Raw genomic sequence first — 25,711 nt, forward strand, 5'->3', positions numbered from 1 at the left:
GCTGGGCTTCATCCGATCAGTTGACAGCCTTCATAGAAAAAGACTGACCTTCAAAAGAGGGAGAATTCTGGCAGCAAACTGCCTTTGAACTCAAACTATATCATCATCTCTTTCCTGGTCTCCAGCCTGTTCACCCACTCAGCCGATTTTGGATTTACCAGTCTTCCCAATTGTGCCAGCCAATTCCCTGAAGTCTCTCAATCTTTCTCTCTTTCTCTCTGTGTATATTTATATTTATATATGTGTTGGTTCTGTTTCTCTGGAAAATCCTAATACATCAACATTGACTTTAAGAAGTAATAGAACATCCTCAGCACGTTTGATGGCTACTGTGTGCCCCTGCTTGGTGACTTTCTATTGTGATTTTTCCTGATAATGGAGATGCTTGATCTGCAAAATCACTCAAGGAAGAGATTTGGCACTTCACCCAGTAGATGGCAGGTATGTCACTACATTCAGCATGGAAACTTGCATTAGGCTTCATGAAGCACCTAAATTGATGGAGTAATGTTACTTCCTGTCACTGTTCAAGTCATGCATCATCTGCCAGAGCAAAAACGCAGCGGTTGGAATTCTGCCGGTCAGCCTGCCCAGCTAGAGCTCTTCTGTGGAGTCCGGCCCCCTGACTGACCCCATTACTGCAGAGCAATAGCATTCCTGTAGGCCACACACCTAAATTATTGGGTGGAGCTCTGTTCCTTCTCATTTTTAGCAAAAGGAAAAGGCTTTGGCCTTGCAAAGATTCTGACGCACACCCCTTCCTTTCCATGCTGCCACCAGTGCCTTGTTTCAGGCCGTCTTTCCACCTTCCACACTCTGCAGGGTCTATGTTACCCACTGCTTTTGGATTAGTACAATTCTCCTTCTCCCCAAAAACCTTCCCAGCAGAGTTCCAACTCTATTTCTCTTTTTTGCTATCTACTTCGCACCAGTCACATAAAAACTAACACAGTCTCAAACATGCCATACATGCCAATGTACTTGTGCTTTTCCTCTTATCTGTTTGTTTTGTGTTTTGCTAGAGGCCTTTCCTTTATTTTTCCATCAGGACATTCCTTCTCACATCATAAGGCCCACTCAAATGACAAATCTTATATAACACTTTTCCCCATTCCCCCTCCCATGAGAAGAATTAATTCTCTATCTTTTACACACCTATCATACCGGATTCATACCTCCAAAGTAAAAATTTATTCTATTAGCACTTTACAAACTGTCATTAAGTTCCTGTTATAACATATTAACGGAGAAGATCAAATACGATTCTAAAGCAAAATTGTACTATTCACTTAGAACTATCCAACTCCTACAAAGATTAAGGTTTTCTACTGGGTCAATCAAGTCAACCTAGACTTTTTTTTTTTTTAATGATTTAGTCTCAAGCAGTTCTTGTGTCTCCCGTGTTAATCAGCTGCTGGAACACTGCCACACTAGTTTGCCAGATGTACCTAGGCATGACTGACCCCCCACTGTGGACACGGCAGGGCCTGATAGAGGAATGGGAAGGAGAAATGGGAGAAACAGGTGTGAAAAAGAAGGGTGTGTTGCTTTGGATGTACTGAGATGACACTGCCATCGGGAGTAGGTGCTGGCCCGACTCTGGCAGCGCACACCTGAAGCTCAGCAGAGAGCAGAAAGAAGTCTGGAAGTCCTTAGCCAAGAGCCCAAAACTAGAGCCATGACAATAAATAAGATTACCAGGGCAGTCCTTGGAAAGACCACCACAGCTAAGTTAAAGGAAAAAAAAGCAGATGAGCCAGACAGGATTCTTTAAAAAAATTTTATTTTAAAACAAAGTTTTTTATTTAAAGGCAGGAAGAACACCAGCAACGCTCCAACGGAGGAGTTCATGGACCTGTAGAAGGGAATGGTCATTAAAGTCAGTTGTGACAATGGACAATGGGAGGGAAACAATTAAATTTGGCAGTTGGAATTGTGACCTTTGATAACTGTCAGAGGAGAAAAGATGGTGAAACCAGGCTGTAGAGGTTTACATGAGTTAGCAAATGTTTAAGACAGTTTCAGTGAATTTTGGTCACATGGTAAGGAGAAAGATAAAACCAGAGTTTGATCTAAAGAGACAGCAAGACCAGGAGAAAGATTCGTCTTTCTTTTTTCTCTTTTTCCCCTGTGAACTACCTTCCCTCTCTCCCCTTCTTCTTTCCTCTCTTTTTCCTACTCCTTGATCTTAGTATAGAGAAGATATAAATTCGTCCCTAAATTAAATATTTGTAGGCTGAAGGGAATAATCCGGTAAAGAGAAATAAAGTAGTGATTTAAAGAGAGACAATAACTGATAACATAAAACCCTTGCTCAAGAGCTGGTGGCCAAAGATACAAACTTCAGAGAGAAACAGAACTGCTTTCTCTGAAGAAGGCAGAGCCACTTACAGAGAAATGCAGGAAAGGAGAGAGAGAGGAGAATGAATGGGATTCACACATCGTGGTGGCCTGGATCCAGAGCAGCGTATCACCTAATCACCCGTGGTGAGTGAAGGTGGTGGGACTTGCAGTGTTTGGTGCCTAGCACTTAATGGGTGCTCAATTAGAAGAGGGAGTGGCTGAGAATGTGATGAAGAATAACTTAAACAGAAAGATTGTAAATCAAGAATGTGGACTCCATTGAGTTGACTAAGGCTTCCAGAGGAACCAATTGACTTGTTTTCATAACATTCTCCTGCAGCCCTCCTGCCATACAACTTGGAAACATAAGGGAAGAAAGCAGCTGGTGGACTGACAAAGTAGGAAAGGGGGAGTGGAACCGAGAGTTGACCATGATCATATAGCAGGCCCTTTAGATATGGAGCCAAAAATGTCAAACCATCTTAGAGGTGGGAGACCTACCTAATCAGGCCAAAAGCCTCCAATATCTGTAAAGCTGTCCATGCCGGTAACATGAACATGACATAAATCCCATATATGCTAGCCCTTTCTCCTCCAGAGTGTTTCCTCTGTCTGAAACAGTCTTATCCTTACTCACCTTTAACTTGGCTGCCTTCTCTTCATTCTTCAGACTTTAGCTTAGATATTACTTTCTCCAGGAAGTCTGTCTACCATGCCTAGGTTGCTTTCACAGTGCTGAACTTTCCCCCATTGGTTAAAAATGTCTGATTATTAGCCCTGGCTGGCGTAGCTCAGTGGATTGAGCATGGGCTGCAAACCAAAGCATCGCAGGTTTGATTCCCAGTCAGGGTACATGCCTTGGTTGCAGGCCACTGCCCCCAGCAACCGCACATTGATGTTTCTCTCTCTCTTTCTCCCTCCCTTCCCTCTCTAAAAAAGTAAATAAATAAAATCTTTTTTAAAAAGTCTGATTATTGCTCTTCTCTCAGACTAAGCTTCGAAGAGTAGGTGCTGGAATGCCCAATAGCACCCACAGAGGGAAATATTCTAAACTAGAGACAATCAGACCAGAAGTATAAAGTTTAGGCATCCTCCTGGATGGCAATCAGTCCCTAGCACCATAAAAGGAGACCTCTGCCAGAGCAGTCAGCTTCAAAATGGAATTGAAGTACACTGCACCATTTGCAAAATAACACTTCTCTTGGTAGTAACAGTGAGAGCTTGAATTAGAGGAACAGGAAATCCTGTTAACTCCACAAAGCCTCATTCTTACAGAAGGTGAGGGGTTTGGCTGGATTCAGTACCTTGTTATGTCTTATTTTCTTCTACTGTTTTTCTGGCATTGAGTCAACCAATTTGGTCCTCTATTCCATTTTTGAGCATCTAAATTTTTAAAAATTTCAAGATGTTGAAATCCACATCTTATCTCCACACATTCCTATGCTTTGAATGTGTTGTTGAACTGCCTAAGAAGAGCGTCCGGGCTGGGAAGCAAAATGAGGTTTTCAGAGGGTGAACGAGAGAGTACTGGGAAGGACATGAGGCTGCGGTTGCAGGCAGTGATTTCAGAGCCCCAGGCTTGGACTTCCTACCTCCAACACCAACATGATGGAAATTAAGTAGTAAATGCGACTGTTTTGTGCACTTCACTTTGAACTTAGAAATCATCATTCTCTATTTCGATATTTTTGCAAAATTCTATAAGGTACTTGATCAAAGAGTGAAATATTTCTTGAAACTTAGTTACTAAAATATGCAAATAAGAGATAAATAAATCTATTTCTCATCTAGCAAAAAAATATATAACTATACAATAGACTTCTAGCAGCAACACTATAAAAGGCTGAAAGTGTCTTAGAAGACTTATTGTTAAAGGAATATCATGCTTCGTAACTGTCTATTCCAGGTGCTCAGTTACTGGACACTGAGGCACATAAGAAAACCTTACCATCTTGACACATATATTTTTCTCCTCCCTGTTAGGGCCAGATCTAGGCAATGGTGGCAACAACGCATTCTGGAAATGAGCAATAACCAGAATGATTAAGCAACTGAGTCTCTCAATTGCTCAGGCCAAAATGTTGGAATTATCCTTGAATCCTCTTTTTCTTGTAATTCACAAATTTATGAGCAATCCTATTAGCTCTTCCACTGATATTTTATTCAGAAGCCTACCACTACCTTCAGAGTTACTATCCTGGTGTAAGCCAAAATCACATCTGCCCTGGGCTATTAAAATCCCCTCTTGACTGGTCTTCCAGCATCAACCATTGCCCCAGAGGTCACTGTCAACGGTAAACCTGGAGTGATCCTGTTAAAACATTAGTCAGACTGTATCAGTCCTCTACTCAAACCTACCTGAATTTCTCCAATTTTCTCAAAGTCCTCAAAGAGAACTGCAAGGCCTTCCAAGATTTTACATCTCTGGTATCACCTTGTCCTACTTCCCCCTGCCACCACATCGCTCCTTCAGTCGTGGTGCCCCAGCCACGCTGGTGCTGTGCTGTCCCTCCAACATTGCAGGCGCAGCCCTGCCTCGGGGTCCTCGCCCCCAATGTTTGTACCCTTTGCCCGAAATGCTCTGTCCCAGACACCCCCGGGGGCCTGTTCTCTTCCTTCCCTGTGCTCTTTGCCTCAGCGACACTTTCCTGATAAAACCTCCAAAAGTTGAAAGTCATCTTCTCTCCAACTCTGGCACTTCCTGTTCCTCTTCCTTACTGTCTTCCCCATAGCACTTATGCCCATCTGACATATTAAATATTTTACATCCATCCAATGAGGGCAGGGTTTCATGTTTGTTTTGTTTATTCCTGTGTTCCCTGGACCTGGAATGGTGCCTGCCTCATACTGGGTGCTCCATTAATTCTGTGAAATGAGTGAGTGGCTGAATAAGCAGAGACACGGGATGCTCTGCGTGCAGAGGGGTTGAAACCAAATATTTGATTCATTCACTTTACTCCGATTGTAGAATTGACTTGTAACCAAAGTGCCTAAAATTTTCCTGCCTTCTGAGGCTACTTTATCCCTTACAATTCAAATTAAACAACTAGAACTTCCTCTTGTTTACAAGTTCCTAGACAAAGGGTAGATGGTCACCATTGCACTCAATTTGTGCTCTCCCCAAATTTGCAGTCCCAGCTGGTCACTCTGCCTCTGAGTTTGTCATCTTTTCTCTGGCCACCTCCTCTCAGGCACTCCTGTCTAATTCCCCAAACATAATCATAGGGCCCGGCGGCCATACAGACTTTTATTAAAGGTTGGAGGGTAATAAAGCACAGAGATTTTCATCACATTTTATGTGTTGGCATTCATAGAAAAATGATAATGTTTGTACACCTTAATGAGGTGAACCAAGATATTTAAATAGGGCATGGTATAAAATTTCATTACATCTTTCCTATGTAACAGAACTGTAATAAATTTTAAAATGCAAAGTAATAAGGAAGATATTAAAAACATTGAATTTACATTAAATTTCTTTATAAAGCATTTAACATCTTTATTGAGTATCTTTTGCTTGTTTAGCTGAACATTTTTGTTGAGATATAATTCATATACCATAAAACTTATCCATTTAAAGTAAGTAGCTCTCTTAAGTGGTTCAGTAGAGTTGTGCAACCTTTATTACTATCTAATTTCAGGATATTTTCATCATCCCAAATGGAAACCTTGCAACCATTGCCCCTCCTCCCCCCAGTCCCTGATAACCACTATTCTACTTCTTGTGCCTATGGATTTATCTGTTCTGGGCATTTCACAGAATTGGAAATATACAATGCATGGACTGTTGTGTTTAGTTTTTTTTTTCATGAGCATGTTAATAGGAAGTTTTATGTTTGAAATGGCTACATATAATTTTGGGTAAATATAATGATTCCTTCAATTTCTTCGTAATTACTATCAATGAGAAAGTTTTTTTTACAACCTTACCAGAATTTTCAAGATTTAAAATTATATTTAAAGATCTAATAGTCCTTCCTTAATTAGTTGAACCATATAAAATTGCTATTTTTGGATGTCCAAACTGGTTGACTATTAGTGGTTGCATATGGTTCAACCTAACATTTCACCGAGCAATGTACTGTTGAAGTTTTTTGTAATAATCTGAGTGGCTTTTGAATTCAATTCAACTTTTCATGTCAAGCTCTAACTTACAGAACATACTTGCTAAGGTGCAAGAGTCCTCACAGCTGAAAGTGGAGAGAGGTGTCCAAGTTATGTTGAAAGGGAGAACTGGGACCAGGCCTGGAGCAGCGCTCCTCGCCAGCCTCACCAAATATTCCCTCGGGCCAGTCGCTGTGTTCTTTGGGAGTCTGTACTGCGGACCCCTTCATCAGCTCCATGGTCCGTGTCCACAATGAGCGCCAGTCACCCTGCAGTTCCCATGCAGCAGTGCGAAGTGCTGAGAGATTGTTATTTTGCAACATATCTGTCCCTGTTTGGGAAGCTCTGATTTGTGAGGAATCCCGCACCACAGAAAAGGAAACAGCTTAAATATGAATATTAGGCATCACTTTCCTGAAGTCTCTTGGCCACACCTGCTCAGGGAATTAGCCATCAGCCTTCCTCCACCTCCAGCCCAAGTCTGTATGCTGTTTCTTTGAGGCTGGGTCCAATCTTCTCCTGACGTAGAACTATCACCCATCTTCCCACGTCTCCAAAGCTCCCCAGACTCCTGACTTTTGTGGCTGGTAGGCAAAATATGTAGTATCCAGAGAAATGTTTACATCTTTGTCTCAACTACATCTAAATCCAGACAAAAGCTCTGGATTTATCTATGACTAATAAGCTCTTATTGTTTGAGGTACTGACTTCTCGTCTGTTGTCCAAAAGTTAGTAGGAAAGCTCATCCCGGGAAGCAGGTCTACCTCTGTAAGCAAGGGACGAATGAATTATCTTTCTTGAACTATAAAGGGCCATTGATCCATGTGAGAATTCTGCTGCAGTCCTATTACAGGGTTTTTCATCACATTACAAACAGAATCAAGGAGGAGTTGATGGACTTATCTAGAACTCTGGGGTGAGCATGAATCTCCGTCATTGTATCAGAGTTTCCCTTTCTGATATTTTGTGTAACCATTGTATTTTCAAGAGTTTTTAAAAGGCTAAAAACCAACCAGTTCTTATGTGGAAGAATGTGAATCAGATGATATAAAGGGAAGGAAATGTAATTCCTCTTTTTAAGAAATGCACATGTAGAATTAAGGCCAAGTTTACAACTAGTAATGACGTAGATATACCCTTGTTGTTTCCAAAATACAGGGGTGGGCAAAGTAGGTAAACAGTTGCATTGTGACGTTTTTTAAATTAATAAAGCTACTGTCATAATCATAAGCTGCATATCGATTTCTATATGAACTATAAACCTACTTTTGCCCACCCCATATATAGAATTTCTACTCTTAACAAGGCACTTATAGTCATAGCGTAATTTTACCTTCCCCCAACAAAAATCATTTACCACTTACCTTCCTAAGTCATTGAAAGCAATGCTGAATAGTCCACAAGAGAATGTGGGTCCTTAGGTCTTTCACCGACCAGCTGCGCCCTGTGTCTCTCATCCCTGAATAAACACTGAACTCACAGGGCTGCTAAGAGGGTTAAATGAGGTAATAGTTGTAAACTACTTGGAACAGTGCCTAACATACAGATGTTTTATTACTAGTCAGTAAACATTAAGGAAAGAAAAAAAGAGAGAGGAAAAAAATCCAGGGATGATGTTATTAAAATCAGAGTTTAATAAGCTCTTATTGCTTGAGGTACTGACGTCTCTTCTGTTGTCCAAAAGTTAGTCGGAAAGCTCATCCCGGGAAGCAGCCTTGTCTGCGCTTCAGTCACGTTCTGTTAATAAGTACAGAGAAAAACTATGGTGGACTATGAGTCATGAAAACACAGCTTGTGTTTAGGAAATATCTATGTTGAGGAAACATTGGTATATGTCAAATATTTTGAGGCTAACAAACAAAATTACATGTTGTTAAAGCGGTGGCCTGAAAGAATATGGTCCTTTTTCACATATAACTGAATATGCACTATCATTGGTCATAGGAATAATCATGCTTACTGTTCTATGAAAAAGTCTTCTGGTGAATTTTTAGCCCCCCATTGCCATGCTAATAATCTTTGAATATGCTTCAGAAAAGAGAGGAAAAAATAGACTTCAGTGAATTGAGAACTATCACTTATTAAGCACTTACTATTTGCTTTACCCAGTGATAAGCACTTTAGCTGCATGACTTGATGTAATCTTAATAACGCTGAGGTAGATATTATTGGATTCATTTTTCCCATGGGGCTTAGAGATGATACCAAGATCATATGTCTAAAGATTTGCAGAGCTAAGATTTAAAGCCAGACCAAACCTCGATACTTGACTACTATGTCATATGTTTCCTACTGGCAATTTGTTATAAAGCTATTAGTATTTTGATACTAATTATAAACAATTTTTCACTTGGAAAAGATGAAATTTCCTTACATATATATGATATACTTTGAATATTAGTTTTTTAAAAAACTTCATGAGAAGATAGGTACATAAAAACTGGAGATAGTTCCGAAATTACACGAAAGTGAGTAACAAAAAGTTTGATGATGATTGTATGGATTAATACTTACATTGGTAGCTAGTGTGTTAAATCAAAGATTTTATTGATTTATTTTTTTATTTATTTTGTTACAAAGTGGAAATGACCCTTAGGAGAAGAGTTACATATTAGAAGAACTGTTGCAAAAACAAATGGAAGCCCACTTTCATAGTAGTTATTTGCAATGACATTCATAAGCACTAATTTTAAAACTTGATTAGCTATATTTAAATCATAAACAGGATACACACTCCTTTTGTTTAGTCAAATGATAGACACTAGTAGATAGTTAGCAATATCCCCTCATGCTTCCACTCTTTTCCACTGACTAAATAATTTTGGTATGTATCTAACAACATATTCTCTACATTTATATTAAAATATACATATATACAGACTATATATAAAGATAAGTTGCATTTCAAAATGTTTCACATTATTCTGCTACTGCATTTTTTATTTTATTTTCATATAATTTAGATGGTTCTCTAAGACAGTAGTTTAAATCTTAATCAGTGATTCAACACCTACTACCAATTATTGCCAGATCCCCACCTCCAGAGATTCCAGTTTAATTGGCCTGGGTGGGGCCTTGGCATCAAACTCTCAGTAGACTCTGATGTGTAGCTGGCTAAAACCACTGATTTAAGCAACCCAAACAGGCTGCAAGTGCCAGCCCTCTCTGCCTGGATTGTTTAGTCTGTGACACCCCAGGAAGGCCCTTCACTAGGAAGACAGCATGGGTGCTGGTTGGGGAGACTCTGGGAGGCCCACTTAAATTCTAAGTCTCCTCAAGAAGACTGGCTTCATAGGATATTTGTTTTCTTTTAAATCATGTTAGGGATAGTCACATGACTGCTAAAGGTGTAACCGGGGCCAGGAATGTCAGAGGCCATGTAAATGACAGTCTGCTGTGGGAAACTGGTTTTATTCCCTGAACTGACTAAACTCCATGATTTGCCCTTGCCTGCAGAAAGACTTTCCAAGTTGGCCATCACAGGAAGCCACACCCAGAACTTGTTTCTGTCTGTCTGGCGGAGGCAACTTTTCCCTGGCTGAAGGAACTTGTCTGGCCTCTCCAGCCTGCACTGGGAGAGTCTGCAAGTTAGCACCATGCGTCTGTCTTGGTGAGCTCTTCACTGGTTGTGAAAGATGCGCATGATCATTTAGTTTTCTTCACTCTCGCTACGTATTTGAGAGCCTGGAAGATAGAGGCACAAAACAGTCATGGAGGTTTTTGCTCCTCTTTTTATTTTGTGTCTGTGGGATAAAACAACTGGCAGCCAGTGCTTATGCAGGCTTTGGTCTGAATTATTGCCACCACTGGTTCTGACTTCAACAAATCCTTTCCCTTTCTCACAGCACTTAGTTGGTCAGAAGTTTTGAGAGGCCAGGCAGGTATTTGGAATTCACTTTTCTTTTAGGAGTAACTCTTTTTTCTTTTTTTAAGCTGTTAGTTTTAAGCTAACAGAGCCTGGCAGGTATATAGATAAAGCTACATTATACTTAATGAGAAAGGGCAGAAAAGGTCAAGGAGTGAGAAAAAAAAAACAAATCAGAATTGAGGTATTTTTCTCAGTTTCTTTTCTAGTTCTAAAACAACAACATTAAATGTTTACACTCCCCCAAAAATGACTGTCAAGTGTTTCAAGTCTTTGTAAATGCATGAACTGTTAAACAGAATTTCAGCCAAACAAGAATGAACCAAACCGTCAACCTCTGGCAATCTGTACTGTAATGTTAAAGTCAAATGTGGAACTGCAAGGCTCTGGGCCACGGCGGGTGGGGGTGGGGTGCAGGAGTGCATCTTTGCTGGGGAGGCAGGCAGTCCGGTCCGACATCCACCTGGAGCCAGCCCCCCACCACCGCCCCAGCCAGGCTCCGCCCCCAACGTCACGGGAGGAAAGGCAGCGGGCAATTGGCTGAAGCTCAGGCTGCTCCGGAGCCTGGAGGGGAGGGAGGAGTGGGAAAGGGAAGGGGAGGAGGTCCCCGGCTCTGCAGGGCTGGGCTCTAGCTCTGGCAGCTGAGTTTGGGAGCTGCCTGGGAAGTGATTTTTTTTTTTTTTTAATTCCCAAAGCAAATGGCTGGCGTAGAAGCGTAACCCGTCTGCACTCTCTGCACTCTTCGGATCTGTGCTTGGTTCTTCTCTTACACCCTGGGACTCGCGATCGTCATGCTGTGATGTGTGCCGCGGGAGGAATTGGTAAGGCTGTAGAGCGAACCCCTTTGGCTGTTCCCTGCCTTCTGTTTCCCTCTCCACCACGTTAATTCTGTCTCTCTCTCTTCCCCTCTTCCTCCCCCCGCCCCCCAATGGTTGTGTTCAGGTTTGACGAAGTGCCTCAAAACTAGAGTTTAGGGCTGTTGATATGTTTTGTTTTGTTTTGTTTTTAATGAGAAGCACACCATTTTCAGTCACTTGGTTTCGAAAGAGAATTATTTTATCTATTCGAATGCTGAATTTTGTGAAAAAGTAAATTATGTATGTGTGCGCACGCACACACACTCATCCACACACCCACACCCTTACACACCTACCTTTGTCATCTCATTTTGAAATCCAGCATTTTAAAGCAATTTTGGCTTCGTCTCAAAAGTAATGAAGAGGATGGGGGTAGATAAAACACGGGTAGATTCCTTACGGGAAAAAAAATGTGTTTGTGTTGGAGCTTGCTCAGAAATAGTTTTTAAGGGAGGGCTGCGAAACAAAGCCTCCACTCTTCCCAGCAAACACTAACTTTCCAAAACTTAATTGTTGTTTGGGGCATCCGTCATTTTAAATGATAAACACACAGTCACACTTTACTAAGTACAGCAGAGAGACACCCTCCAGTGCGGAGGGTTGGCCTCCCTGTACCTTTAGAAAAGGATGTAAACTACTCTTTATCACAAGGGCATGTTAACATAGGTATTTAGAATGTTACCTAAATAAGAGCAAAGTTTCTTCTTGCTTCTTTTCACCTGGTTCTTTGCAAAGAGAAAAACAATTCTATAGTCTGAGAGCAAGCCTGACTAAAATCAACCTTGAAAGGTGGACCCACAAAGATTGACTCCTTATCCACCAATATGTACCATACACTGTATCAGAAAAGTTAACTCCAGATTAGATCATTATTTTTAAATTGGACTAGGTCGCATTTCTATGAAAAATACCACCATAAAAAAAGTTTGTTGACTTTTTAAGAGCAAATGTGTAACACATAATCATCGTAACAGAGTAAACTCATTCATTGCTCTGGTGTGAGCCCCCACAACAATCTACCTGGAAAGTTAGTGTCTGAATATTCTGGACATTTCTGTTCTCATTACAAACACATATTACATGCCTACATGGAGGTAGTTTGTGAAAGAATTTCGATCTGAAGTGAAACAAAGGATATAACAGAAAATCTCATGCATGCACCCTCAGGAAAACATAATTTAAGGACTGAGAGACTGATTTCCTGTAACTGTATGGTTTACAGAAAACTGATAACATTGGAAATTTCTTAAAATTCCTTGACAGTTTTGCTCATAAGGCATAAGATTATAAGCCTCTCTTTCCAGAAACATGAACAAGAGATGACCCAGGTGGGGGGTGGTCTCCCAAAATGGTCTAAGTTGAGCCGTTATTTGTATAAGGAATTTTCAACACTGGTTTCTGTTAGTTTTGATTTTAACAGACTCTAACCAAACTCTCCCTACTTTCTGTTCCCTGCCCATTAACACGACCTACCCCAGACCCTCAGCAGATTCGCCCGTAGCTTGCTACAGGTATGTGTTACAAATTGCAATTCCTCTGCTAACGCCCATTACACTCATCTTTTTGTTGTTGTTGTTTTTTTCTGACGGTTTTGAGCATGCCTCTTTATTTAGGTCAACACTATAAAGGTTGCCCCCACTATCCAAAAGTAAAATATTCCTATGAAATCTTTCACAAGCCGGAATGGCATAAAACAAAGAAGCACTTAACATTGATTTATATGGGAAAAAAATCCAAACGTTGCCAGATTTTAAAAAATAACCTACCAAATCATGTCAAATACTTTTAATTATGTCCAGTTTTACATTCAGTGTAATACCCTTACAAGCACTCAGGATTTTCTGATACATTAGAACACATCTTGCTAATAGATGCACAGTATAAATCAAAATAAAGCGCAGATACCCGCAGACACAGTTCAAAGCTCTGGTAGCTTCATGCCGACTGCAGTTCCCAGGGAAGGGGCTGGCCGGGCCACTCTCACTGCTTGTGGTGCCACTCACTGATTCTGCAATGGGTATTTTCCTTTTTCTCCTTTTTTTGGTAAAAGTCAAGGTCCTCTTTGATTTCACTTAACAAAAACAGGTACTGATAATGTAGGCATTTTGTAAAAACGAGTGGTATAACCCAAACTTTTGAAAAGCTGGGGATATCTGCATATATTGGAAAACAGCAACATTCAGAAGTTTTAGGGGGTTTAAATAATAATAGTGCAAGTGTTACTTTAACATTTGTTAGATGTACGAAGAAGAGAGTCTAGGCAGACTAAAACAGGATGTCAGGAATGTTTGACATTTGCACAGCCAGAACTGAATGCCTTCGAATACAATTACTTAGTGACTAAATAGAAATTGAATAGGGTGTCATTTATTTTTATAAGTGATAAATGAAGTAAAAAAAGTAAAATGAAGGAAATGCTCAGTATTTGATTATCACTTATGATAGAACAGAGATGACTCATTGTTAAATCAATTTTAAAAATTAAGAGGTAAAAAGAGACCACATATTCAGTCCTTCATTAGAAGTCTTACTGCCTGATCTAGTTGAAAATACTTTTTCTTAATGAAGGAAAATCGATGCAAATGCTACAAGCAAGATCACATAGGGATCATTAAAACCCACTGCATTGGTGAGGATGAATGTAATCGCTTGTGTCAGTGCTTGAAACAAGGGGACTGGATGTATCCAGCCTTGGGACAACTTCTGCGTGAGGGTTTCCTGGGCAGTAGTTTCAGCAGCTGCGCAGCTTTCCTGGTCGCTCAGAAGAGGTCTGTTGTGAGTGTCTTCTGTTGGAAACATTATTCCCTTCTGCTTATCTTAGATGGATTTATGTAACTTCAGAAATTATCTTATCCCTAGAAACAAAACTTGCCATGAAACTAGTGCCCCTGGTGGAGTGAGAAGTAGCAGTGGTACTATTTTCATAAGAGTTGTGGCCTTAATGGAATCTCTTCTATGACGTTCTGTGAAGAGTATATTCATACAATTATTTGCGGTAATAACATGGAACTATGTACTAAAACTTGTAAATATTCATAGCCTTTGACTCAATCCTTGGTCTAGAAATATACCCTAAGGAAATCATCTGAATTCCGTATGAAGATTTATAAATGTGTTCATTATGGTGTTGTCTGTGATATGGAAAAAACCCTTGGAAACAAAATTAATCCCACATTAGCAAACTTTTAAAGTAAATTCATGTACTATATATCTGTATTGATACAATTCAGTTTCCAAAATATTTTTTTAAAAATTTTATGATTTAGAAAGATTCTTGTAATGTGTTGAGTGAAAAGAGCAAGATTTAATACCACATTATTTTGAATATGTAGAATATAATTTTGAAATATAAATACATATAAAATATCACTCACTGAAATATTTATTAAGCTCTTACTGTATATCAGGTATTTTCTGAATTGATGAATGTTTAACAGCATTGAACGAGACTTGCACTCTCATTTACATACAAGTTCCTGTTTGTGTCGATGGATAGAACCACAGATATATCACGGACAAAAAAAACCCCTGGACTTCTAGCTGGTACAGTTACAGCTTTTTATTGTCTATATTTCCACGATAGTTCCAAATCTTTTACAGCAACTATTATTTTTTATAATCACAAAGATACCATTTTGAAAAAATATCATGGAGAAATACTATAACCAAAATTGAAAGGCCAACTCTAAGCTCCATATTATATATGCCAGCATGCCCTTTACAAAAGGTATTTATAAAAAGCATGAGAGATTGGTCGACACCCCTTTAGAAAATGACCCACAATGAAAAACAGACGTAAGTGGGCAACTGACAAAGGAAAATCAATTTTGACTTTTCTAAGGCTGCAGGGAGAGGGGTGTTCACCTCCCCGCAAGGGAAAGTATCCAGCACGGAAATGCATCACCGTGTTTCCATCCATCACATGAACGAACATGGAAAACAGCTCAAAATGTGTGAGGTTGTTGGGAAGACTATTTAATAACATGGAAAAATGTTCACGATATGAGGAATGAAAACACTATGTTACAAAATGATGTCCTATCTTTGAAAAAATTCCAATGATTATGTACAGATACTACTACTTTATTGGTGGAGAGTAAACCAAATGTTAATGTTCGGGTGGTGGGATTATATATGATTTCTGTTCTTCTCATGATATTACTCTGTAGCTTTTTAAATTTCTACAATAAATATATTTTAGTTATCAGGAAAAAAATTCACTATCCCCATAATTTGTCCTCGAATGAAGGGCGCGTGGGCAGTATTACCTCTCCCCTCTTTCGCAGATCCACCACAGTCTCCTTGTGTATAGTTAATTCCGTGTTGGGGGTCATTGTTTCCGAATTATATTTGCTGGTGAGAACATTTGCTTTATAACGGAAATCACCAGCTACAAGTTATTCCAGTCACATTCACTCTTCGGCCTCCTACTGTTTTCTGAAATAATAAGCAGTGTGGGACTGATTTGCGCTTTATTCCTTTACATTTCCTGTTGATCACATCTGCCAAAGACTCCTGCTGATAGACCTTAATTAAATATTCCTTCATTTATTTTTCCAAAATCTGCTTATTCCATGTAAAGCCTTTCTGAACGGGGAAGATGAGTACACCTACATTTTCATTAGAAAAACAAACTAACAAAATTAAACTCTGTAGGATAGGTCATAAAAAAATCATAGTATCCTGGTTATGAGAAGGAAGGTGAAAACCATTGTAAATTATTCAAACATGCTGTAAAGTCTTTCTTTAATTTACAGTGCTCATAATTATTTAGCACTATTTTTAAACATTCTCATTACCCTTACGACTATAATAATATGTTGAAGGTTATAGTTAAAAACAGTAATTATAATATCCTTTCTTGTTCACTGCAGTCTTTTCCTAAAGAGGTGTTCTCAAGCTTTTCATTACAAAGATGCTCTGTTGACCTCTGATGCCCCTCAGCCAACAAATCAGTATTCCTACCTCGCCGTATTAGAAAAATGCCTGAATTTGAAGCATTATTCTACTTTTAAATTCCTAAACCAAGGTCTAAGAGAAAATTACCTACTTTGAACGGGGCAAGGAAATTTTGAAAGGTCATTCCTAACTTTGAGTCCTGTATTGGCTTTCGTTTCCCAAACTGTCACATTTCATTGGAGCCATGCTAGTGCAAAAGAGGGCATGTGGTGGTCCCCAGTGCCCAGTGTGTCACATAGTTTTAGCCTCTTTTTCCTCTGACTTATCTTTGTCATCTCTAACAACGTCTAGAATATATTGTAGTAGGAGCTCAACAAACATTAGTTGGGAGAATGAAGTTGTTGAGCACCTACAGTGTGTTAGGCACAATGTAATATTTAATAAACCTCTTTACAAAACTGTGACGTGGGTGATGTGATATCCAATTGCAGATGTGGAAACTGAGGCTTAGAGAAGCTAAGAGTTTGTGCTAAGTGGACAACTGTGAATCTGACTGAGCATCAGTATCACTTGAACTTGTTAAAGCTTGTGATCTTCTATTGCAGATACATTTGTTGCTGCTTTGAAAACAACTGATGGTATTATAGTTTCTTATCTGAAATGAATGTGTTTTGGAGAGTGGGTAGCATTGAATAACTAATGGAATTGACCATTTATCGTAGATCTATTTTATAATTTCATCAAACACCATTAACTCCTTTTTAATATAGTTTACAGCTTTCTCCTGTCCCTCGTTTGTGTTCATGTACTGCACTTAGTATTACTTAATCTACAGGTTTTGGTGGAATTTAAATATGTGTGTCAAGACAGTTTAAGTAATTGACATATATACTCCATGCTTTTAGTACATTAAGTCATGAGATGAATTAATAGCTATTATAAAATAGTACTCTTCTATGGAATAGTTTTAACATATTTTAAGTCACCCAAATGTTTCCAGAAGTGAATATTTACATAGTCTTTAGAAATTTACAAACCTCGCATCCATTTTACAGAAATATCCTTTTTATAGATCAAGTAAAGTAAACCCATCTTCACCATATATCCAGCAATGAATGCCATGTACTTTAAAGAAAAGACATAGGATTTGAAATTTTAGACTTTGATATATTTGATTCATATATGTAGCTCAGGTTAGTAACCTGCAAGAGACCTTTACAAAACATTTGATGTAGTCTATTGATTTAACCTTTATTTTTATAAATATATGTCACCATTCAGCAGCTAAATTTTTTCCATTTTGCTACAAATAATTTCACTTCCTATTTAGTTATTTTTATTTTATCATTCCTCATTCTTTTAAGCATGTTGTTGTTGTTGTTGAAAAATTTCTGTGGTTACTCATCCAGAAAATAATCGCTCTATTTTAAAGCAGTTTCACTAATTATTAAAACAATTGTATGTTGTTACATCCATTGGGAGGGTAATGATTAGTTGCATAAAAGCAATATTTAGTGATAATGAATTTATGGAGAAAATATGTTTAGAAATTAAACATAAGTCTTCCCGGAGTACGTTTCGGTTCCTAGGTCAATGGTTTCAAAGAGTGCCCGCAGACCAAGAGCATCAGCATCCCTTGAACTTGTTAGACATGCAAGTTCTTAGACCCTGATGCAGACCTGTTGAATCAGAAACTGGTGTGTGTGCTTGTGTGTGTGAGTAGAGAGGGTGGAATCTGTGTTTTCACAAGCTCGCCAGGGGATTCTGACCTGTGCTAGTTTGAGAATATAGGCGTGGGGTACAGTCCTTGGTAGCAGGCTGTATTCACTGGGGTTTAGTAGGCAGGTGCCTGGTCTACTTTAAAAGGCCTCCAGGGAAGGCACTACCATTGACTTTCCCACGTGCCATTTCAAACACTTCTGTGTTATCACTTCACTGACATCAGAGGCCACTAGTTAGAGACACAGACCTTAAAAAAATAGTCCAAAAAGGTAAGGTTTAGTGCTTCAAGATTTGTGTTGGCTAGTTTTATTATGTATGTCCTGGCAACAGAGTATCTTTCAAGACATCGTTAAACTAAACATTTTTGTTAGTGTTTCATAAGGAAAAAAGAGGGGGACCTTTTCCCCATCCTTTGATCTTGGTCATGTTTTTGGAGGATGATTAAGGAAAGAAATATGAAGTCTTAAGACTCTCAGCAGAGAACTTGCGCCCAGGGGATCAAGTTTTCTTCTCAGAGGTCCTGAGTGTCTTTGTAGAGGTGGGGAATGATGTACTTAAATCTCTATAAAGTTAAAGTCCCAGCATAAAAGTGTTTTCATAGTGTGTCTATACAGGACTTGGGCTATATTCTTTTCATATACTTTGGATTGAATCGAATTATATAATTTAGGTAAAATCTCATTTGTTGCTGTTCATTTTATGTGCCACCTCTCTTTATTCTACCAGGCCCACATGGTCATTTCAGAATATTGTACCTTGCATATATTTTCATTAACTCCTCTCAGCAAACCCAAAGAGTAGTTTTTATTTGCTTCCCTGAAGGGGAAGCTGAGAATTATACAAAACCCCATTAGGGACAAATGATTAGAGCCAGGATTTGAACCCCTGACTGACTGAAAAGCTCTCCTCTTTCTACTCTGCTACTTATCTATCTCTTGAACGAATGTGGTGCCTTACTCGAGTCCAGGGTTTTCAGCAGAGAACTGTTGGTGTTTGGGGCCAGATTATTATGTGTTGCGGGGAGCTATCCTGTGCATTATAAGAGCACCCATGGCATCTGTCCATTGGCATTCATGCCCTCAGTTGTGAAAACCAAAAACATCTCAAGATTCTGCCAAGTGTCCCCTGGCGGGGGGACGGGGGGCAGGGAGCACAATTGTCTCTAGTTGGGGACCATTGATTTAATACAATCTAAGTCCACTGATTTGATATAACCTAAGTCTGCGGACAGATATAGTTGTTTTCTATGGCAAAGGTAGGTAAAGGCTTTAGGACAACTTGGATTTTAAAGGTCAACATGAATTAGACCAAGTAGAATCTCCCCACTCCATCATTTTGCAATACTTTTTTGCACACGTATTGATTGCTTCGCTTTTAAACTCTCAAGATTTTTTTGTTTGTTTGAAGAGTTGTCACAATCCCAGCATGCATTGTACACCATCATGTGTCTGATTGAACATTAGTTAATTGATTTAAAAATATTCATTGTGTACTTGCCATGTGCCAGGCATTGTCCAGTTACTGGTTAAAACAGTGAACAAGACAGTTTTGTAGGGAAAGCATAAATTAAACAAATAAGTATAGTTCATTCTCCTTTATCTTTCTAATAATCTTTTAAAGCACATCTTTAGAATCAATCTCAGTGTGTTTGCTGTGTTTTATACACATATACCACTTATCACAAAGAACTAGAGTTTGCCGTCCTTCATATGAATAAATAAAGGTAGCAAACCAGGCAATTTGTGTTCTTTCTCAGTTTAAAAAGATATTTTGGCCCCAGTTTTCAAAATGAGCACTTATCTGGGGACTAGCTTCCTTTTGGAAATTACTTGTTTAGCTGTTGGTTAGCATTTTAATGTTCTTAGTGTTTGCTGCTCTGAAAGCTGACCATAAACGTCAGAGCCTATCTTGCAAAGATTAACCTCTGAAGAATTTCAGGTGATGAGGGAGTCTCATGAAGTTCATACCTGAACCCTCTACGGGACTGTGTATTCTCTGAAGACAAGAACCATGGAGTTTGCATGGGACAATTCCTCATGTTGACTGCAGTTCCTGGAATAGCGCATGGCTGACACATGGTAGCCTTCTGGTGCCTATTTATTAAACACATATGAGGAAAAGAGATCTCTGAACAGTGAAAATAGGTTTTACTAAATAAGTCTTAAGTTTCTATATCTGCTCCCTGAAGACCCCTGAGGCCATTAGTTAAATTTATTTCTGTTCCTTAAGTATTCTAGGGTGGTTGGAAGTATGAGTTAAGTCTTGATGAAGGCAGGTATCTGGCAGCCAAGGGAGAGACAAACCTGTAAAATTAGACATGAACATTGGAAACCAGGAGGGCTTCGACTGCTGGAAGAAGACCTACGGATGTGCTTCTCAAGACCCCGAAGACATCACGTTATAGAGCACTTGGCAGTGATTGGTGCTCAGCACCCTGGTGCTGGATTCTCAGGGAGGAAAACTTATTGAAAATGCTGTGTAAAGTATAAGAAAATTGAGAACACCTATGATGATGATCTCTGTCCTGGATGAAATTGTTTTTTGGTACTTAAAGGGTAAACCTTAAGTTGTCTGAAAAAAATAAGCTACTCAGAAGAACTTCCGACCACTGAAATAGAAAAGACTGGCTAGTTTTAGAAACAGATTCTACTTGTTTTATTTCCTCTTTTGTGTCTTCCTGTTACAGTCTCGTTAGTAGCCATTTTAGGCTGACAGGCTGTAGATCTTAATATGAACTACAATACTTTAGCACGCGTAATAAAAGCTGTAATGGTGTATCATGAAATGACTAAGCATACGTCACTTCTAAAGGCAGGGTATGTAAGATTGTCACAGATATTCTGCATGCAGGAGAGGTGTTATTTTATTCATTCATATGGTCATTCCACAAATACACAGTGAAAGTCCACTCCATGCCTGATACCTACTGTTTTAAGCCTAGGCTGTATCAGCGAACAAAAAAGATCAACATTCCTCCGCTAATGGAGGGGGAAGACAACAGCTGAAATACAAACATAAGTATATGTTATCGGCAAGTGATGTGAGTTCTACGAAAAAGAGAACAGGGAAGGGAAGTTGGAGTTGCTGAGACGCGGCCGTGTCGGAGTGGAGTGAAGGAAGGGAAGGGTCATAGGTTAAGAGGGCATTGGGAGGCAGATAGTAAGGCACTGGTGGCTGTTATTATAATTAAGATAAGAGCCTTTAGAGAGTTTTACATTGTGGAAATGTCAGATCTAAGTTACCTAGGTTTTAATAGGACCAGGTGATAGTATTGGGTAGGGTGTTAGTGGTAGAGGGGATGGATGCCAAGTCATGAGATTCTGGATATATTTTAAAGGTAGGGGGCCAACAGAATTTGACCCCCCTACCCAGAATTTACCCAGAATCTGGATATATTTTATCCATCCAGACTGGCTGTGTGTGGGTTTTGAGAGAAGACAGGACCCCACTATGACTCAAAGCCTTTGGGGCTGATCATAGAAGGATGATGCTACTATCAACTGCCAGGGCTAATCTGGGGGGAAGGGGGTTCTGGGGGGAGTACCAGCAGCTCTATGTTTCACGGGCTACTCTTTGGAGATGGGCTGTGTAGTGGGCCATCAGATGTGCGAGTCTGGAGTTTGGGGAAGAGGTGTGAGCTGGAGGAGAGGTACGTGGTGGGAACCTGTACAAGTTCTCTTTTGATGGTTTTAGTTTTCTCAGTAAAATAGAGACAAGATCATGAGCAGGAAGAAAGTTGGGAGGGAAACACGAAGTTAGAAGAGAAGGTGTGAAGCAGTTGCCTATTATAATGGGGAAGCAAAGAACCTGGAAAGTTTGTGATTGAAGTTGACATGTGTGGCCAACCTGTAGTTCGTGGTCAGTGATTTAAAGTGACTCTACTCAGGCACTTTATGTGTTTCTCTCTAGGTGCTTTCAACCTACAGGTATTGGAAAAGAGTATATAGGGACTTGATATAATTGATTTGAATATAACTAGGGTAGGGCTTTACCAAGAAAGAAGTGAGAGAGGACCTAAGGGGAAGAAAGAATATACAAAGAAGTGATAACAGTGTAGACCATAAAATTTAAAATATGTGAGCAGGAAGGGAGGCCACGCAAGAAGGAGGGGCAGTGAAGATGATGGGTCAGTTGCTTACAGGTCCCCGCAGGGTCAGTTGATATTAAAGTCAGGCTGAAAGTGGGTCATTTATCTAAAAGTACATTTTATATGCTTTTTAATGACTTTTTAATACTTTTTGATATACTTTTATATATTGAATCATATTTCAAATACACATAAAGAACTTTCTATTGAATGGATCTGATGCCTCTTTTAAAATTAAATAAATGCATATATTTGAATTAGTTCATTTTAGTTTTTCAAATGAGATATGCCTTTAACATTTTCCCCCTCCATGACTTCACTTTAAATCTTTTGTACTAGTCCTGTTCTTTCTCCCAACCCTCACATTCCTTGAGAGGCTGCCAGAAGCTGTGTGCCTCCTACCACCTTATCGCTGGAGGGTTTCTGCTCTGTGTCAGAGCCTTCTGCCGGCTGCAGAGGCTCTCACTCCATGCCTCACTCCAGAGGCGTTTGGGATTAGGCAACCATTCGCCAAGCTGAGTCACTTGGGTGAGTTTCTCAGTCACTCCGAGCCTCTGTTGTTTTTTTTTTTTCATCCTTAAATGGGGATAAAGATATATACTTTGTTGTCAGGATGAAAGTTAATCTACATTTATCCCCAGCACAAAACTTGGCATGTTTTTTTAATGGTAGCTATTATTATGATCTTAGGTTTATTGAATTAATAATTGTATTAGAGTTGAATAACTGAATCTCAGAAGCAGGCTATTCCATCATTTCAGTAAAGTAGTTTTTAGAGTATGTAGGATTACCAGTGTCAGAACATATTAAAAATTGCTATCATTGAAATTTTAATATGTGTTCATATATTTTCAGCATTAAGTATAGACTATGATATATTGGTAACTTACCATACTGGTGACATTTTTTTTAGTTTCCAATAACGTGGAGAGATGCATACCACTGTAACACTTTTTCCTGTCTTTTTGCTAGCTTAAACCAGTTTTGAACCTAACAAGCATTAGCAAAAGGTAACTCAATTGGAGGTGTGGTGCCTTCAAGAAAAAGCTGAGATGTACTGAAGAAGTGAGGTTCTATGATGCAGAACAGTGTCTTTGGTTTCTGTTTCCCCAGCATCAACCGCATGGGAAACCAAACAGTGTTTGGTTTTCAGGTCTTCTTGTTGAATGAATTGGGACTCAGTGAGCTTGGTGTGAGCACTGTTTTCTAAAGATGCATAAGGGCCGTGTGCTTGATTAGAGTTGACCTTTTCCCATGAGCACTCTAAAATGACGTAGCTATCAACAAGAATTCTTTGTTAGTAGTAAAAGTGAAAGATACTATGACTTAGTTTTTTATATACCAACGTAGTACTTCTTCCCATGATAATCATCAGTTATGAAAAGTAATTACTTTAATGTTTTTGGTAATGTGCACCCTTGCCTAGCCTCTTGTATACATCTAAGATACAGAATATGTACTTACACTGGGGGTTCCATTCAAGAAGTCTGATTAACAGGAAGTGTTAAATAGTACACAGAGCTCCAAGATGACTTCATTTGGCAAATCTGGTTCCTCCCACACAATGGAGATCAGTGAAAATATGTGACTGTATTGTTCAGCATCCTCTTTTCCCACCGTATGAATTGACCCTTGGCATCAGCAAAGCCCATATTACCTACACCTATAACTGTTTATCTTCTTTTCCAAAGATTATGTGGGATAAAGAAAAACACTTTTTCTTTTTCTAGATAGCAGGATAACAATTACTAAGGGAGCCATGCTAACATGTCACCTTGGCAACTGATGCAATAAAGAAACCAGCGAAGATATCAAATAATCTTACTGCCACCTTACTGCTTATTACCTGTCAGATAAGGAGTCGGTTTCCTTGGGGTAATAAGCTGCTTACAGACAGAGTTGGACAGGTAGGTCAGAGGTGGCCGAGATTGGAACAAGCCTGAGTTCTGTCTGGGCTCACTGTGTTTCAGAGAGGGGCTACCCTCTCAGTGACAGACGGGTTTAGAAGACTTTCATATCTTGACTCTACTGTGAAAATTTTCCCGTCTAATAACCACAATATTTCTTTCTTTTTCTTATTGACCCTGATAGGTCAGTTTGCTTTCTTCCAAGGTTTGGGGCATACAAGGACTTTGTTATATTGTTCGTGATTTCTCATCTTGGTTGAGAAGAAGGTTGTAAGTCTGTCAAGGCTGGGACTCATTGTTCTCCCTTGCCAAACCTTTGGAAATGTTGGTTGAAACTGATTGTAACTGTATTAAATCTGCAGGAAGAATCAGTCCTCAAGGCCTCATCACCTACTGCTGGGGATTTTTGTGTATAAACTCCATTTTTGCTATTGTGGTTAATTCCAGCCTTGGATGAGAGGGTCTGCTTGTATTGGCTGTGAAGCCATTGGTGCATAGCTTTGGTCTACACACTCAAAGGAGATGGACCGCCCAGTAATAGGAGTGCTGTCTAATTAACTTTTTATCCTTAATTTAAATTTTACGTACTGAAATAAATTGACTTAGCACAGAGTCGTGGTTCTCAGAGTGTGTTCCACGGACCAGCTTGAGCATCACCTAGAAACTTACTAGAAATGCGGGTTCTTGAGCTCCACCCCAGACCTGCTGAATCAGAAATGTGGGGGTGTGTGCTGTGCCTCAGCACACTCTGATCCATCCTGGACTTCTACAGTCACGAACACAAAGCCTCTTGAAATCACTATACATAAGAAAGTTTTCTCCTTTAGACAAATGAGCTTATTATGTATGTATTTCAAGTTGTTTGTTGGCTGGTGATGACCTCAGAGATTTTTAAATACTAACTGGGTCCAAGGGAATTCATTATCCTATATTTACCTTTAATAATCTGGCCTGCTACAAAATTCCCATTAAGCGTTTGGCAAGGGAAACAGGGTTTTTGAACAGTCTGCTTTCAAATACATTTGTATACAAGAGGGAACATAGTGTCTGTTATTAATATTTTAGGTACACTCTATTATTGAAGGATGGTAGTTTTTAATATCATCTAGAAAAATATACTATAATTAGAAATAATCTAGTTTAAATGAACATCTATATTGGTTTATTTTAAAATTTATATGTATTAGTTGAATTGTATAGTTGGAAAGGCATGGCTTTGGAGTCAAATAATTGCGTGCCTTGAGTTATAAAACCTCTTTGACTTTTTGTTTCTTCCTCTGAAACTTGGAAGTGAAACTTTGTACCAAGTTGTGAATGACATGTGAAACATATTTTATAAGCAGTAATCATTATAGAAGTGTTATTACATACTTATTTTCTAAGCAATGTTTAGTTTATATTTCTTTATTTCTGATATTAATTGATCTTATGCCTAAAAATGATAGCTTATAGATTTTCAAACTTTAATTACAGGTTTTTTTTCAGCTTTTGTGAGGGAATAGAGTACTGGATCATGTAGCATCACGCATACCCAATGCTTAGGGAAGCATTAGCCTAGCATTAGATTGTTTCATAGCTACTAATTATAACTTCTTCCTTTGAAAACTTGAAATTAATTTTTTTAAATTATAAATCAATACATTTAATTATAACGAAGAAAGAAAAATTAACAACCTTCACCTATTCCTTCTTTATTCCCATTTTGTGACACCCAATAGATTATAGCAATTCACATTCCTTCCCATTGCCAGCATTATATTTATTTTGCTAAATTTTACTGAGTTTTTCCAACAATATTCATAATTAAAATTGGTTTATAATTTTCCTGTACCAATTATAAAGAAATTTACACATACATATTTTTAATATGTTGGATATTTCTGTAATGGTGATGCATGATTACTTGCAGTGAAACTTTTTTTCCTAT

The 25,711-nt window shown here is 39.0% G+C and overlaps 1 protein-coding gene across 1 annotated transcript in view; it reads left to right on the top strand.

The window, feature by feature from the left end:
- The first annotated feature begins 10,908 nt into the window (after window positions 1-10,908).
- Window positions 10,909-25,711, top strand: part of ATP10D (ATPase phospholipid transporting 10D (putative)) — an 80,379-nt gene continuing 65,576 nt past the window's right edge. The window contains exon 1 of the mRNA XM_028507781.2: window positions 10,909-11,133. The gene's annotated coding sequence lies outside the window, so the exon portion shown is untranslated. The remainder of the gene's footprint in view (window positions 11,134-25,711) is intronic.

This window comes from Phyllostomus discolor, chromosome 1, assembly GCF_004126475.2.
Source record: "Phyllostomus discolor isolate MPI-MPIP mPhyDis1 chromosome 1, mPhyDis1.pri.v3, whole genome shotgun sequence".
NCBI classification, from domain to species: domain Eukaryota; kingdom Metazoa; phylum Chordata; class Mammalia; order Chiroptera; family Phyllostomidae; genus Phyllostomus; species Phyllostomus discolor.